Source organism: Oryctolagus cuniculus, chromosome X, assembly GCF_051225735.1.
Source record: "Oryctolagus cuniculus isolate XC-2025 breed Fujian yellow rabbit chromosome X, ASM5122573v1, whole genome shotgun sequence".
NCBI lineage: Eukaryota > Metazoa > Chordata > Mammalia > Lagomorpha > Leporidae > Oryctolagus > Oryctolagus cuniculus.
Genome location: NC_142888.1, coordinates 86,812,957 through 86,827,283, shown reverse-complemented (window position 1 = coordinate 86,827,283; position 14,327 = coordinate 86,812,957). Strand labels below are relative to the sequence as shown.

Here is a 14,327-nt window from a genome sequence, read left to right as displayed (position 1 = left end):
ACACTCCTGTCTATGGCATCAGTAATCTCCCCATGCTCCAGTCATGAATTTCCAAGGCTATGGAAGCCCCTTGAGTTCTCCGACTCTTATCTTGTTTAGACAAGGTCATAGTCAAAGTGGAGGTTCTCTCCTCCCTTCAGAGAAAGGTACCTCCTTCTTTGAAGACCTGTTCTTTCCACTGGGATCTCACTCACAGAGATCTTTCATTTAGGTTTTGTTTTTTTGGTTTTTTTTGTTTGTTTTTTGTTGTTGTTGTTGTTTTTTTGCCAGAGTGTCTTGGCTTTCCACGCCTGAAATACTCTCATGGGCTTTTCAGCCAGATCGGAATGCCTTTAGGGCTGATTCTGAGGCCAGAGTGCTGTTTAGGACATCTGCCATTCTATGAGTCTGCTGAGTATCTCGCTTCCCATGTTGGATCACTCTCCCCTTTATTTATTCTATCGGTTAGTATTAGCAGGTACTAGACTTCTTTATGTGCTCCCTTTGACTCTTAGTCCTTTCATTATGATCAATTGTGAACTGAAATTGATCACTTGGACTAGTGAGATGGCATTGGTACATGCCACCTTGATGGGATTGAATTGGAGTCCCCTGGTATGTTTCTAACTCTACCATTTGGGGCAAGTCAGCCTGAACATGTCCCAAATTGTACATCTCTTCCCTCTCTTATTCCCACTCTTATGTTTAACAGGGATCACATTTCAGTTAATTTTCAACACTTAAGAATAACTGTGTATTAATTACAGAATTAAACCAGTCATATTAAGTAGAGCAGACAAAAAAAAACTACTAAGAGGGTAATGTATTAAGTTGTTCATTAACAGTCAGGGCTATGCTGATTAAGTCACCGTTTCTCATAGTGTCCATTTCACTTCAACAGAGTTCCTTTTTGGTGTTCAGTCAGTTGTCACCAATCAGGGAGAACATATGGTATTTGTCCCTTTGGGACTGGCTTATTTCACTCAGCATGATGTGTTCCAGATTCCTCCATTTTGTTGCAAATGACTGGATTTCGTTGTTTCTTACTGCGGTACAGTATTCTAAAGAGTACATATCCCATAATTTCTTTATCCAGTCAACCGTTGATGGGCATTTAGGTTGGTTCCAGGTCTTAGCTATTGTGAATTGAGCTGCAATAAACATTAGGGTGCAGACCGCTTTTTTGTTTGCCAATTTAATTTCCTTTGGGTAAATTCCAAGGAGTGGGATGGCTGGGTTGTATGGTAGGACTATATTCAGGTTTCTGAGGAATCTCCAAACTGACTTCCATAGTGGCTTGATTTCTGTATGTGAGGCATTCTAACCGGGGTGCGGTGAAACCTCATTGTGGTTTTGATTTGCATGGGTCCAGGAATCTATCCATTTCTGATAGATTTTCTTGTTTGCTGGCATACAAGTCCTTGTAGTAATTTCTGATGATTCTTTTTATTTCTGTGGTGTCTGTTGTTATGTTTCCTTTTTCATCTCTGATTTTATTGATTTGTGTCTTTTCTCTTCTTTTTTTTTAGTTAGTTGGGCCAGTGGGGTGTCAATTTTGTTTATTTTTTTCAAAAAACCAGCTCTTCACTTGGCTGATTTTTTGTAATGTTTTTTTGGATTCAATCCTGTTAATTTCTTCTCTGATTTTAATTATTTCTCTTCTCCTACTAGATTTGGGTTTGGTTTGCTGCAAATTTTCTAGGTCCTTGAGATGCGCTGAAAGCTCATTTATTTGGTGCCTTTCCAATTTCTTGATATAGGCCCCTATTGCTATAAACATGCCTCTCAATACTGCTTTTGCCGTATCCCATAAGTTTTGATATGTTGTGTTGTTGTCCTCATTTACTTCCAGAAAGTTTCTGATTTCTCTTTTGATTTCTTGAATGACCCAGTGTTCATTCAGGAGCATGTTGCTCAGTCTCCATGTGTTTGCATACTTTCTGGGGTTTCCTGAGTTGCTAATTTCCAGCTTCATTCCACTGTGCTCTGAGAAGCTGCATGGTATGATTCTAATTCTTTTAAATTTGCTGAGACTTGCTTTATGACCTAGTATGTGATCAATCCTAGAGAAGGTTCCATGCACTGCTGAGAAGAATGTAAAGTCTTTAGATGTAGGATTTAAAGTTCTGTAGATATCTGTTAGATCCATTTGGACTATAGTGTCGATTAAATCTGCCGTTTCCTTGTTTATCTTCTGTCTGGATGATCTATCTATTTCTGAGAGTGGAGTATTGAAGTCCCCCAGTACTATTGTATTGGAATCTAAGTCTCCCTTTAAGTCCCTTAACATATCTTTTAAATAGACCGGTGCCCTGTAATTAGGTGCATATACATTGATAATTGTTATATCTTCCTGTTGAATTGAACCCTTAATCATTATATAGTGCCCCTCTTTGTCTCTCTTAATAGTTTTTGTATTAAAGTTTATTTTGTCTGATATTAATATGGCTACACCTGCTTTTTTTTGGTTTCTGTTGGCATGGAATATCTTTTTCCAACCTTTCACTTTCAGACTGCATGCATCTTTGTTAGAGAGATGTGTTTCTTGTAGGCAACAAATAGTTGGGTGTTGTTCCTTAAGCCAGTCAGCCAGTCTGTGTCTTTTAACTGGACAGTTCAGGCCATTCACGTTTAATGTGACTATTGATACATAGTGACTTTGCCCTGTCATTTTCCCGGAGATATTTTCTAGTATATGCTTTGAGCTTCCCATGCTCTTTTACTGGTAGGTGTTCTTCCTTTCCCTTCTTTCATATTGATGGCCGTGTTTCTGTGTTTCTGAGTGTAGCACATCTTTAAGTATCTTTTGCAGGGCCGGACGAGTGGCCACAAAGTCTTTCAATTTCTGGTTGCTATGAAAGGTCTTTATTTCACCTTCATTCACAAATGAGAGCTTAGCAGGATATAATATTCTGGGCTGGCAATTTTTCTCTCTTAGCACCTATGCTATGTCTCGCCATTCCCTCCTAGCCTGTAGTGTTTCTGATGAGAAGTCTGCTGTGAGTCTGATTGGAGATCCTCTGAGAGTAATCTGACATTTCTCTCTTGCACATTTTAGGATCTTTTCTTTCTGTTTCACTGTGGAGAGTTTAATTACAACGTGTCGTGGTGAGGATCTCTTTTGGTCATGTTTACTGGGGGTTCTATGAGCTTTCTGTACTAGGATGTCTCTGTCCTTCTCCAGACCCGGAAAGTTCTCTGCTAATATCTCACTAAAAAGGCCTTCTAATCCTTTCTGTCTCTCCATGCCTTCAGGAACTCCTAGAACCCGAATGTTGGTTTTTTTAATAGTATCCTGTAGATTCCCAACAATATTTTTTAGATTTCTAATTTCCTCTTCTTTTCTTTGGTTTGACTGTATCCTTTCCTGTTCTCTCTCTTCTAAGTCTGATATTCTCTCTTCTGCTTCACCCATTCTGTTTTTAAGGCTCTCTAATGTGTTTGTCATTTGATCTATTGAGCTCTTCATTTCATTTTTATTTCTCTTCACTATCACACTTTCCTGCTCTACTAGTTTCTGCGTTTCATTTTGATTCTTCCTTAAAATTTCGTTTTCACGAGAGAGATTCTCAATCCTGTCCAATAAGGATTTCTGTAGTTCAAGGATTTGCTTTTGAAAACTTCTAAATGTTCTTATTATAAATTTTTTGAAATCCGTATCTTGCATTTCTTCTATCTCATCATCTTCATAATCTTGGCTTGGGGTATTTTGTTTATTTGGAGGCATCATAATGTCATCGTTGATCTTGTTCCCTCGATTTCTGTGTTTATAGCTTGGCATGGTTAATTCTGTTTCCCTCACTGTGAGTGTTTTTTTTTTATTATTATTATACTATGTCCGTGTTAAGTGTACTGCCTGCTGATGGAGGAGCCTTGGAGGCTTGAGATAGGTGTGGCCTGAGAGCTCTGCTTGGTTCTTCAGGGTTACAGGTGTGCAAAGGTGACACCCTCAGGTTATGTGTGGTAAATCTTTATTTATTTATTTATTCATTTATTTATTTTATTTTATTTTATTTTTTGTTCAGGAGGTAAGTAATACTGCAAGGCTGAGCAGAATGGATGGTATTTAGCTTCGCTGGCTTCTACCCAAAGAGTCCTGTGGACTCCCACTGGGTTGCCTAGACTACTGAATTGTAGTCTTAACTCTCCCCTTTTATTATGTATATCCCAGCTCTTTGTCTCTTGCTAGCCTTTGCAAGGTTGGCGGAGAGTGATACTTGTCTGTACCAGTATGCCCCCACCTATTTATTTATTTATTTATTTATTTTTCCTTCTCTCCTGTAGTCTGTTGGACTTTCCCACTTCAAAACCCGCGTCCCTCTAAAATTCTGTCTGCCGTTTCCCCGCCAATGTCTCTGGTTACTAAGCTCACCTCCGCTTCCAACGCCGATGTGTGGACTCAGAGCCCTGGGCGTCTCTCCTCTCTCTGCTGGTTTCTTTGTCACATAGACTCCCCTTCCCGCACTGGCGCTCAGACTCTGTGGCTCCCCTCCAAAGATATTTCTAATATATGCTTTTGAACTTCCTGTGATCTTTTACTGGGAAATTTTCTTCCTTTACCTTCTTTGGTATTGATGGCCGTGTTTCTGTGTTTCTGTGTGTAACACCTCTACATGTATCTCTTGCAGGGCTTGATGAGTGGTGACAAATTCTTTCAATTTCTGTTTGCTATGAAAGGTCTTTATTTCACCTTCATTCACAAATGAGAGCTTTGCAGGATATAATATTCTGGGCTGGCAGTTTTTTTCTCTTAGTACTTGGGCTATATCTCGCCATTCCCTCCTAGCCTGTAGGGTTTCTGGTGAGCAGTCTGCTGTGAGTCTAACTGGAGATCTGCTGAGAGTAATCTGACATTTCTCTCCTGCACATTTTAGAATCTTTTCTTTATGTTTCACTGTGGTGAGTTTGATTACAGTGTGTCATGGTGAGGCTCTCTTTTGGTCATGTTTACTGGGGGTTCTATGTGATTCCTGTACTTGAATGTCTCTTTCCTTCTCCAAACCTGGGAAGTATTCTGCTAGTATCTCACTAAAAAGGCCTTCTAATCCTTTCTGTCTCTCCATGCCTTCAGGAACTCCTAGAACCTGAATATTGTTTTTTTTTTTTTAATAGTATCCTGCAGATTCCCGACAATATTTTTTAGATTTCTAATTTCCTCTTCTGTTCTTTGGTTTGACTGTATACTTTCCTGTGCTCTGTCTTCTAAGTCTGATATTCTCTCTTCTACTTTACTGATTCTGTTTTTTTTTTTAATTTTTTTTTAATTTTTTTGACAGGCGAAGTGGACAGTGAGAGAGAGACAGAGAGAAAGGTCTTTCTTTGCCATTGGTTCACCCTCCAATGGCCACCGTGGCTGGCGTGCTGTGGCCGGTGCACCGCGCTGATCTGACGGCAGGAGCCAGGTACTTATTCTGGTCTCCCATGGGGTGCAGGGCCCAAGGACTTGGGCCATCCTCCACTGCACTCCCTGGCCACAGCAGAGAGCTGGCCTGGAAGAGGGGCAACCGGGACAGAATCTGGCGCTCCGACCGGGACTAGAACCCGGTGTGCCGGCGCCGCAAGGTGGATGATTAGCCTAGTGATCCGCGGCGCTGGCTTGATTCTGTTTTTAAGGCTCTCAAATGTGTTTTTCATTTGTTCTATTGAATTCTTCTTTTCATTTTGGTTTTTCTTCAATATCTCAATTTCATGTTCTACTAAATTCCTTACTTCATTTTGATTCTTCCTTAAGATTTCATTCTCACGAGAGATTTTCTGTCCTGCCCTGAATGGATTTCTGTAGTTCATGCATTTGTTTTTGATAACTTCTAAATGTTCTTATCATAAATTTTTTTGAAATCTGTATCTAGCATTTCTTCTATCTCATCATCTTCATAATCTTGTATTGGAGTGTCATGTTCATTCGGGAGCATCATGATGTCTTCCTTCTTGTTTCCTCGGTTTTTGCATTTGTTGTTAGGCATTGTGGAGATATTCTTTGGTTTCTTCTTTTTTTCCCACTATGGTAGCTTTTCTCATTATACTATGACTCTAGTTTAAGTGGACTGTCTGCTTTTGGTGAATCTCTAGAGTCTTGTGGTAGGTGTGGCCAGAGAGCTCTGTTTAGTTCTTCAGGGTTAAGGATGTGCCAATGGTGACACACCCAGGTTTGGCATGGTAAATTCCCCCCCCTTTTATTCAGAAGAATGTAATTTTGCTCAGCTGAGCTCTTCTCCTCGATGGCAATCAGCGTCTGAGCAGTAGCCCAAGTGGGTATAATATTTGTCTGCTCTGTCTTGAGGACCACACAAAGGATCTGTGCAGTCATCAGTGTAAGCTCAGATTCCCCTGCAATGTCTCTCACTGGGTAGCCAAGGCTGCCCGAATTTGTGGTGTCTCCCACTGAGACTATTCACATCTCAGGCACACTGTGAGTTATCCCACACGCACTCAGTTTGTGTGTGTGTGTGTGTGTGTGTGTGTGTGTGTGTGTTTGTCACAGTCCTGGTTCATAAGCTCCATAAATCCACTAGGTTTTAGTCTCCTGTTATTTCTCCCCACCAGAGTCAGGTTTTTCTGCTTGGCTGAGGACAGGTGCAGCCCCGAGCTGGTGTAACTGTTACGTATGTCCAAAATGGAGCCTTCTGTATTGTCTTGCTCACCTTTGTAAGGTGAGTGGAGAGAGAGAATCATGTCCATACTAGTCCCTTTTATTTTTTTTTTCTCTCCTCTAGTTAGGCTGGTGTACTTTCCCTCATGGGGCTTCAAGCCTCGTTCCCTCTAAGCTCTTCCTGCTGCTTTTCTGCCTGTGTCCCAGGCTACTGAGGTTTCGCCTCAGCTCTCTTTCCAGCACTGGTGCGTAGACTCAGCAGCTGGGGTCCAGAGCCGTGGGTGCCCACGCCCTCCACATAGGTTCACTGTGTCCCACTAGTTCCAGAAGAATTTCCTCTGCAGTTTTTCCCCTAACTTTTCCCTGAGACTACAGTATCTCCATTTTATTAAACTATCTTTTCCTGGATTATCAGTGAGCTCCCTCCTTAATCCACCATCTTGGAGCCCTCCTCCCAAAGAGTCTTCAGTTCATTTCTTTAGTTGATGTTATTCCTAAATATTTAATTTATTGTAGCTATTGTGAATGGGATATCTTTCTTGATTTCTCCTTCAGCAAGATCATTATTGATTTGTTAAAAAAAAAAGCCACTGTCTTTTGTATGTTGATTTTTGTATCCTGAGAATTTACTGAATTTATCAACAGTTCTAACAGCTTTTTATGAAGGGTTTAGTACAACCTCATTTACATCATCATGTCTTCTGCAAACATGGATATTTTGACTTCTTTCTTTTCAATTTTGATGTCTTTTATTTCTTTCTCCTTCCTAATTGCTCTTTCTAATACTATATTCAATAAGAGTTGTGAAAATGGACATTCTTATCTGTTCCAAATCTGAGAGTAAATGCTTCCAGCTTTTCTTCATTCATTATATTGGCTGTTGGTTTGTCATATGCAGCCTTTATAATTTTTGAAATATATTACTTATATAACTAATTTGTTTAATTTTTAACAAAAAGAGCTATTGAATCATATCAAATGATTTCTCTGCATATTTTGAGATGATCAGATGTTTTTTTCTTCATTCTGTTAATGTTATTAATAAAATTTATTGATTTGTAGATGTTGAACCATTCTTGCATCCATGAGATAAATTCCTCTTTATTGAGATGTATCATCTTTTTGATATAGTGTTGTGTTATCTTTGCTAACATGTTGCTGAGAATTTTTGAATTTATATTAATCAAAGATACAGGTCTGCTGGAACCAACCCAAATGCCCATCAACAGTAGACTGGATAAAGAAATTATGGGACATGTACTCTATAGAATACTATACAGCAGTCAAAAACAATGAAACCCGGTCATTTGCAACAAGATGGAGGAATCTGGAAAACATCATGCTGAGTGAATTAAGCCAGTCCCAAAAGGACAAATATCATATGTTCTCCCTGATCGGCGACAACTAACTGAGCACCAAAGGGGAAACCTGTTGAAGTGAAATGGACACTAGGAGAAACAGTGACTTGATCAGCTCTTGTCCTGACTGTTGATGTACAATATAATACTTCATCCATTTTAGTATTTTTTTTGTTCTAGTATTATTGGTTGAACTCTGTAATTAACACACAATTATTCTTAGGTGTTTAAATTTTAACTGAAAAGTGATCCCTGTTAGGAATTTGGAAAACATCATGTTGAGTGAAATAAGCCAATCCCAAAGGGACAAATACCACTTGTTCTCCTCGATAGGTGGAAACTAACTAAGCACCAAAAAGGAAACCTGTTAAAGTGAAATGAACACTAGGAGAAACGGTGACTTGATCAGCCCTTGCCCTGACTGTTGATGATTGACTTAATACGTTATCCCTCTTAGTATTTTTTTGTTTGTTCTACTTAATACTTTTGGTTGAATACTGTAATCAAGACACAGTTATTCTTAAGTGTTGAAACTTAACTGAGAAGTGATCACTGTTAAATATAAGAGTGGGAATAAGAGAGGGAAGAGATGTGCAATTCGGGACATGCTCAAGCTGACTTGCCACAAACGGTAGAGTTAGAAACATACCAGGGGTTTCCAATTCAATCCCATCAAGGTGGCATGTACCGATGCCATCTCACTAGTCCCAGTGATCAATTTCTATTCACAATTGATCATAATGATAGGACTAAGAGCCAAAGGGAGCACATAAAGAAGAATAGTGTCTGCAAATACTAGCTGATAGAATAAAAAAGGGAGAGAACGATCCAACATGGGAAGCGAGATACACAGCAGACCCATAGAATGGCAAATGTCCTAAACAGCACTCTGGCCTCAGAATCAGCCCTTAAGGCATTTGGATCTGGCTGAAAAGCCCATAAGAGTATTACAGGCTTGGAAAGCCAAAAAACTCTGGGAAAAAAAACCCCTACATGAAAGATCTCCGCGAGTGAGATCCCAGTGGAAAGAACAGGTCATCAAAGAAGGAGGTACCTTTCTCTGAAGGGAGGAGAGAACTTCCACTTTGACTACGACCTTGTCTAAATATGATCAGAATCGGTGAACTCAAAAGGCTTCCATAGCCTTGGCAGCTCATGACAAGAGCCTAGGGTAATTACTGAGGCCATAAACAAGAGTGTCAATTTGTTAAGTCAACAACAGGAGTCACTGTGCACTTACTCCTCATGTAGGATCGCTGTCCTTAATGTGCTGTACATTGTTATTTAATGCTATAACTAGTACTCAAACAGTATTTTTCACTTTGTGTTTCTATGTGGGTGCAAACTGTTGAAATCTTTACTTAATATATGCTAAACTGATCTTCTGTATATAAAGAGAATTGAAAATGAATCTTGATGTGAAAGGAAGGGGGGAGGGAGGGGAAAGGGGAGGGTTGCTGGTGGGAGGGAAGTTATGGGGGTGGAGCCATTGTAATCCATAAGCTGTACCTTAGAAATTTATATTCATTAAATAAAAGTTAAAAAAAAGATACTGGTCTGTAGTTTTCTTTCTGTGTTATGTTTTTGTTTGGTTTTGGTATCAGAGTTTTGCTGGCCTCATAAAAAGAGTTTGTCAGAGTTCCATCTTTTACAATATTTTAGTGTGAAAAGTTCTAGAGTTAGTTACTCTCTGTCCAATAGAATTTAGTAGTAAAGCCATCAAATCCTGAATTGTTCCTTCATGGGAGGATTATAATTATAGCTTCAATCTCATTGCCTGTTACAGGCGTGTTCAGATTTTATGTAACTTCTGGATTTAATCTTGGTAGGTTATATACATCCAGGAATTTATGCATTTTTTGAGGTTTTCCAATTTGTAAGCATATAGTTGTTTATAGTAGTTTCTTATGATCCTTTGTGTTTCTGTGGCATCAATTGTAATTTCTCCTTTTTCATCTCTAATCTTATTTATTTGAGTTTTCGCTCTCTCTTCTTTCTTTGTTAGTCTTGCAAAAGGTTTGTCTATTACATCTTTTTTAAAAAATATTTATTTTTTTATTTGAAAGGCAGAGTTACAGATAGATGGAGAGATGGAGAGAAAAATCTTCCATCTGCTGGTTCACTCCACAAATGGCTGCAAGGGCTGGAGCTGGGCTGGTCCAAAACAAGGAGCCAGGAACCAGGAGCTTCTTCCAAGTCTCCCATGTGGGTACAGGGGCCCAAGCACTGGGATCATCCTCTGCTGCTTTCCCAGGCCAGAGCAGAGAGCTGGGTTGGAAGTGGATCAGCTGGGACTTGAACTGACGTTCATATGGGATGTTGGCATCGCAGGTGGTGACTTTACCCACTATGCCACAGCACTGGCATCCTGTTACATCTTTTTTAAAAAAATGCTTTCATTTTCTTGATCTTTAGTAGTATTTTAATTCCAAATTTCACTTATTTGTGCTTTTATTATTATTTCTCAATTCCTGATTTGGGATTTGGTTTGTTTTTTATTTCTAAGTTCATTTAGCACATCATTAGATTGTTTGCGATTGTTCTATTTTTTTTTTAAATGTAAGCACTTACTGCTGTAAAATTCCTTCTTAATACTGATTTTTCTCTACCCATAGATTTTGGTGTGTTTTGTTTTCATTCATTGTAATAATTTTTTAAGATTTATTTAGGTATTTGAAAGCCAGAGGTACAAAGAGAGCATCTTCCATCCTCTGGTTCACTCCCCAAATGGCCACAATGGCCAGGGCTGGGCCAGGCCAAAGCCAGGAGCCAGGAGCTTCTTCTGGATCATTTCTTGATTAAGAATTTTCCTGGTTTATGCAAGCTTTTGGTTAGTTTCTGGAGTTCAGAATAATTGATTATGACAAGTTTGGCCAGTTTATTGGTAATTTTGTGTAGGAATTGGCTTTCAGAATTCTCGAATCTGCCTGTTCCACTCTGAGGTGCTTTAGTTTGCCTTTTTCCTTAAGAATTCTTTCAGCTCCACTTCTTCCTGTTTGGGTCCAGCAATAGTTGGCATTTTTAAAATACCACTTGCAATGTCACAGTATGGATTTGTGTCCCCATAAAAGTTATATAAGTTTTAAGCTTCAGTGTGACTTTATTTGGGGTTAAAGATTTTAGAATTTCACTAAGGTAAATGAGGTCATAATTATGGGATCCTAATCTTATAGGATTGGTGTACATAGAGGAAGAAAAAAGGGATCTACATTACTTTTTTTTTTTTGGACAGGCAGAGTGGATAGTGAGAGAGAGAGAGACAGAGAGAAAGGTCTTCCTTTTGCCATTGGTTCACCCTCCAATGGCCGCCACGGCTGGCACACTGCAGCTGGCGCACCGCGCTGATCCGAAGGCAGGAGCCAGGTGCTTCTCCTGGTCTCCCATGGGGTGCAGGGCCCAAGCACTTGGGCCATCCTCCACTGCCTTCCCAGGCCACAGCAGAGAGCTGGCCTGGAAGAGGGGCAACCGGGACAGAATCCGGCACCCCGACCGGGACTAGAACCCGGTGTGCCGGCGCCGCTAGGTGGAGGATTAGCCTGTTGAGCCACTGCGCTGGCCTACATTACTTTCTATAAATGCACACACAAAGATGAAAGGCCATGTGAGGACTTTGAAAGAAGGTAAACCAGTAAGAGTCCTTATCAGAAATCAACCCTGTCAGACATTGTTCTGGGACTTCAATTCTCCGTAACTGTGAGAAAGTAAATTTTTGCTATTAAAAGCAAGCATTTTATTTTATTAGGATGTCCTGAGCACACTAAGATAATCGCCAGTTAGGAGACTATAACTTTGTCTTAAATCTCAAACTAGACAATTCTTGCCTCTGTGTATCCGTTTCTTTACACATCTTGCTAAATGTAGGAAGTAACAATCCATACCCACTACCAGCATACTATTATCCAACCTGTTCTCCTAGAGATTCATGCTTAGTAAGTCTTTGGTCTGATACCAGCTTATCATGGATGGTAAATTCTCCCAACTGTGCAACTTGTGTAGCTGTATCCCTAGTTCCCAACATCAGCTCACTCACTTCATGTAAATTAACCACTAAGGCAAAGCCACACAGTGTGTGTTTTTAATATAGGTGATTCCCACTTCAAAATGTCAGTTTTGATGTTCTTCAGTGCAGTGTTAGTTGCTGTTGCTAATAATCCACAACATTTTTGTGGCTTAAAACTGCAGAAGTTTGCTTGTGACTCACATAGCAGTACAAAGAAGGTATTCTCACATAGGAAAGTCACTTTCCTCTCCATGGTGACTCAGATAAAACCGAATCTCTTTTTTTGTGCAAATGTAAAACCTGCTTGGATCTGTAAGACTTGTTCCAAGAAGGAGAAAGTGGGGAAACTGCTGATTCCATAGCCTCCATGATCCAGAAGTGACATATAGCACAGACTTATTCATTAGGTACAATAGTTGCAGGGCATTGGACTCATGATACCCTTACTGGCCCATAAAAAGCTTTGCTTTCCAATTATGTAAGAACAACAGGGCTGACACTGTGGCATACTGGGCTAAGATTCCGCCTGCAGCACTGGAAGCCCATATGGGCACTGATTCCAGTCCCAGCTGCTCCTCTTCTGATCTAGCTCCTTGCTATGGCCTTGGAAAGCAGTAGAAAATGGCCCAAGTCCTTGGGCCCCTGCACCCACATGGGACACCCAGAAGAAGCTCCTGGTTCCTGGCTTCAGATAGGCCCAACTTCTTCTGTTGCAGCCATCTGCGAAGTGAACCAGCAGATGGAAGACCGTTTTCTCTGTTTCTCCCTCTGTCTGTAACTGTACCTCTTAATATATATATATACACATATATATATATACACACAGAAGAAATATGAATGTAATAATAATGAAAACATAATAGGGAATGAAGCTTAGATTATATTCTCTTTATCCCAGTGCAGTTACAAAATGCTTCTTTATGGTGGGAGACACTCAGGAAGTCAAAATATTCAGAGTTCTTGTAAATCAGTGTTGTAATATTTCCACCCACAAAAGGACTGTTTTGGTGAGAATCGTATTCGTTTCCTATAGCTGGTGTAGCAAATTATACATACTGGCTTAAAACTGAATCAACTTATTTTACTATAGTTCTGGAGGCTAGAAATCAAAAGTAGATTTACTGTTCATTAGCAACGATGTCAGCAGGGCTATGCTGTCTCAGGAAGTGGTAGCAGAGAATCTGTCTCCTTGCCTTTTTGAGTTCCTAGTGTTGCATGCCCCGCATTCTTTGAACTACAGCCCCTTCCTCCACATTCAAATACAGCAATAAAATATCTTCAAATGTCTCTCTGCTTCTGTCATCATGCAACCTTCTCCTATGGTTGAATCTCCCTCTGCCCCCCTCTCAAAGGAACATTTGTGATGGCATTTAGATCTACCTGAATAATCCAGGAAAATCTCTCCACCTCCCCTAACATTTTTCATCTACATGGTTCCTTTTGCAATTTAACTTAAAATGAACACATTCCATAGATCACGTCATGGATCATTTTGAGGAGAATAATTCATTCCATCTCAAGAACCAACTACATCACACCATTAAACTGCGTGGAGGTAGAAAGAGGATATAGCCTCTTATTGGACAGCTGCTTCCCAGAAGCAACCTTTCCCTTGAATATGGGGGCAGGACAATCAACTGACTGACACACTCCTCCATAAGAATGCCATAAAAATGGATTGAATTGACGCAATACATGTAAAATTCTTAGTGTAGTGTCCAACATACAGCTAACCCTTCTGCAATCATTCTGGTCACTCCTGTTGTCCATTTACACTACTCCGCTCTCATGATCTCTTATCCACTCTCTCCTTCAATGCTTCGTTCCTCACTCTTGGGAGCAGAGTTGATATTGGGAAATATTTCTTAGGCAAACTTTTTTCACCCAAATTGGATGATTTGCCATAGAACAATATATTGTTTTCTCAGACTGTTTAATTATCCCTGATTGTTGAGGAATATGGGGAGCAAGAGAGTGAGAGAGCGAGACAGCGAGAGAGCAAGAGAGAATTGAGAGAGACTTCAAAGAATTGGCTCATGCAACTGAGGAAGCTGGCAGGTCCAAAAGCAGCAGGGCTGGCAGAGTGGAGACCATGAAAAACTTGATGTTTTAGTATAAAATCCACAAGCAATCTGGAGGCAGAATTCCTTCTTCTTTCAAGAGACCTCAGTCTTCTCCTGAGGCCTTCAACTGATTAGATGAGTCCCACACACATTTTAAAGGCTCATTTGCTTTATTCAAAGTCTACTGACTTAGATGTTATTCACATCTAAATAATACCTTCACAGAAACATCGACACCAAAAACTTGCTATTATAGCCTACCCACTTTGATACATAAATTAGCCATTACACTCACCATAAGAGGGGACAAAGGGGCCAGTGTTGTGGTGTAGTGGGTT

The 14,327-nt window shown here is 40.0% G+C and overlaps 1 long non-coding RNA gene across 8 annotated transcripts in view; it reads left to right on the top strand.

Annotated features, from left to right (window-relative positions):
* LOC149119694 (uncharacterized) overlaps window positions 1-14,327 on the top strand; it is a 91,694-nt gene that overhangs the window by 28,420 nt on the left and 48,947 nt on the right. Inside the window, exon 3 of one of the 8 annotated variants that reach the window (XR_016227931.1) lies at window positions 7,758-9,285. The exons of 6 other annotated variants lie outside the window; for them this stretch is intronic. This is a non-coding gene — a long non-coding RNA (uncharacterized LOC149119694). Of the gene's footprint in view, window positions 1-5,255; window positions 5,536-7,757; window positions 9,286-14,327 lie in introns of those variants that run through there. One more of the 8 variants, XR_016227935.1, reaches the window with a different exon arrangement.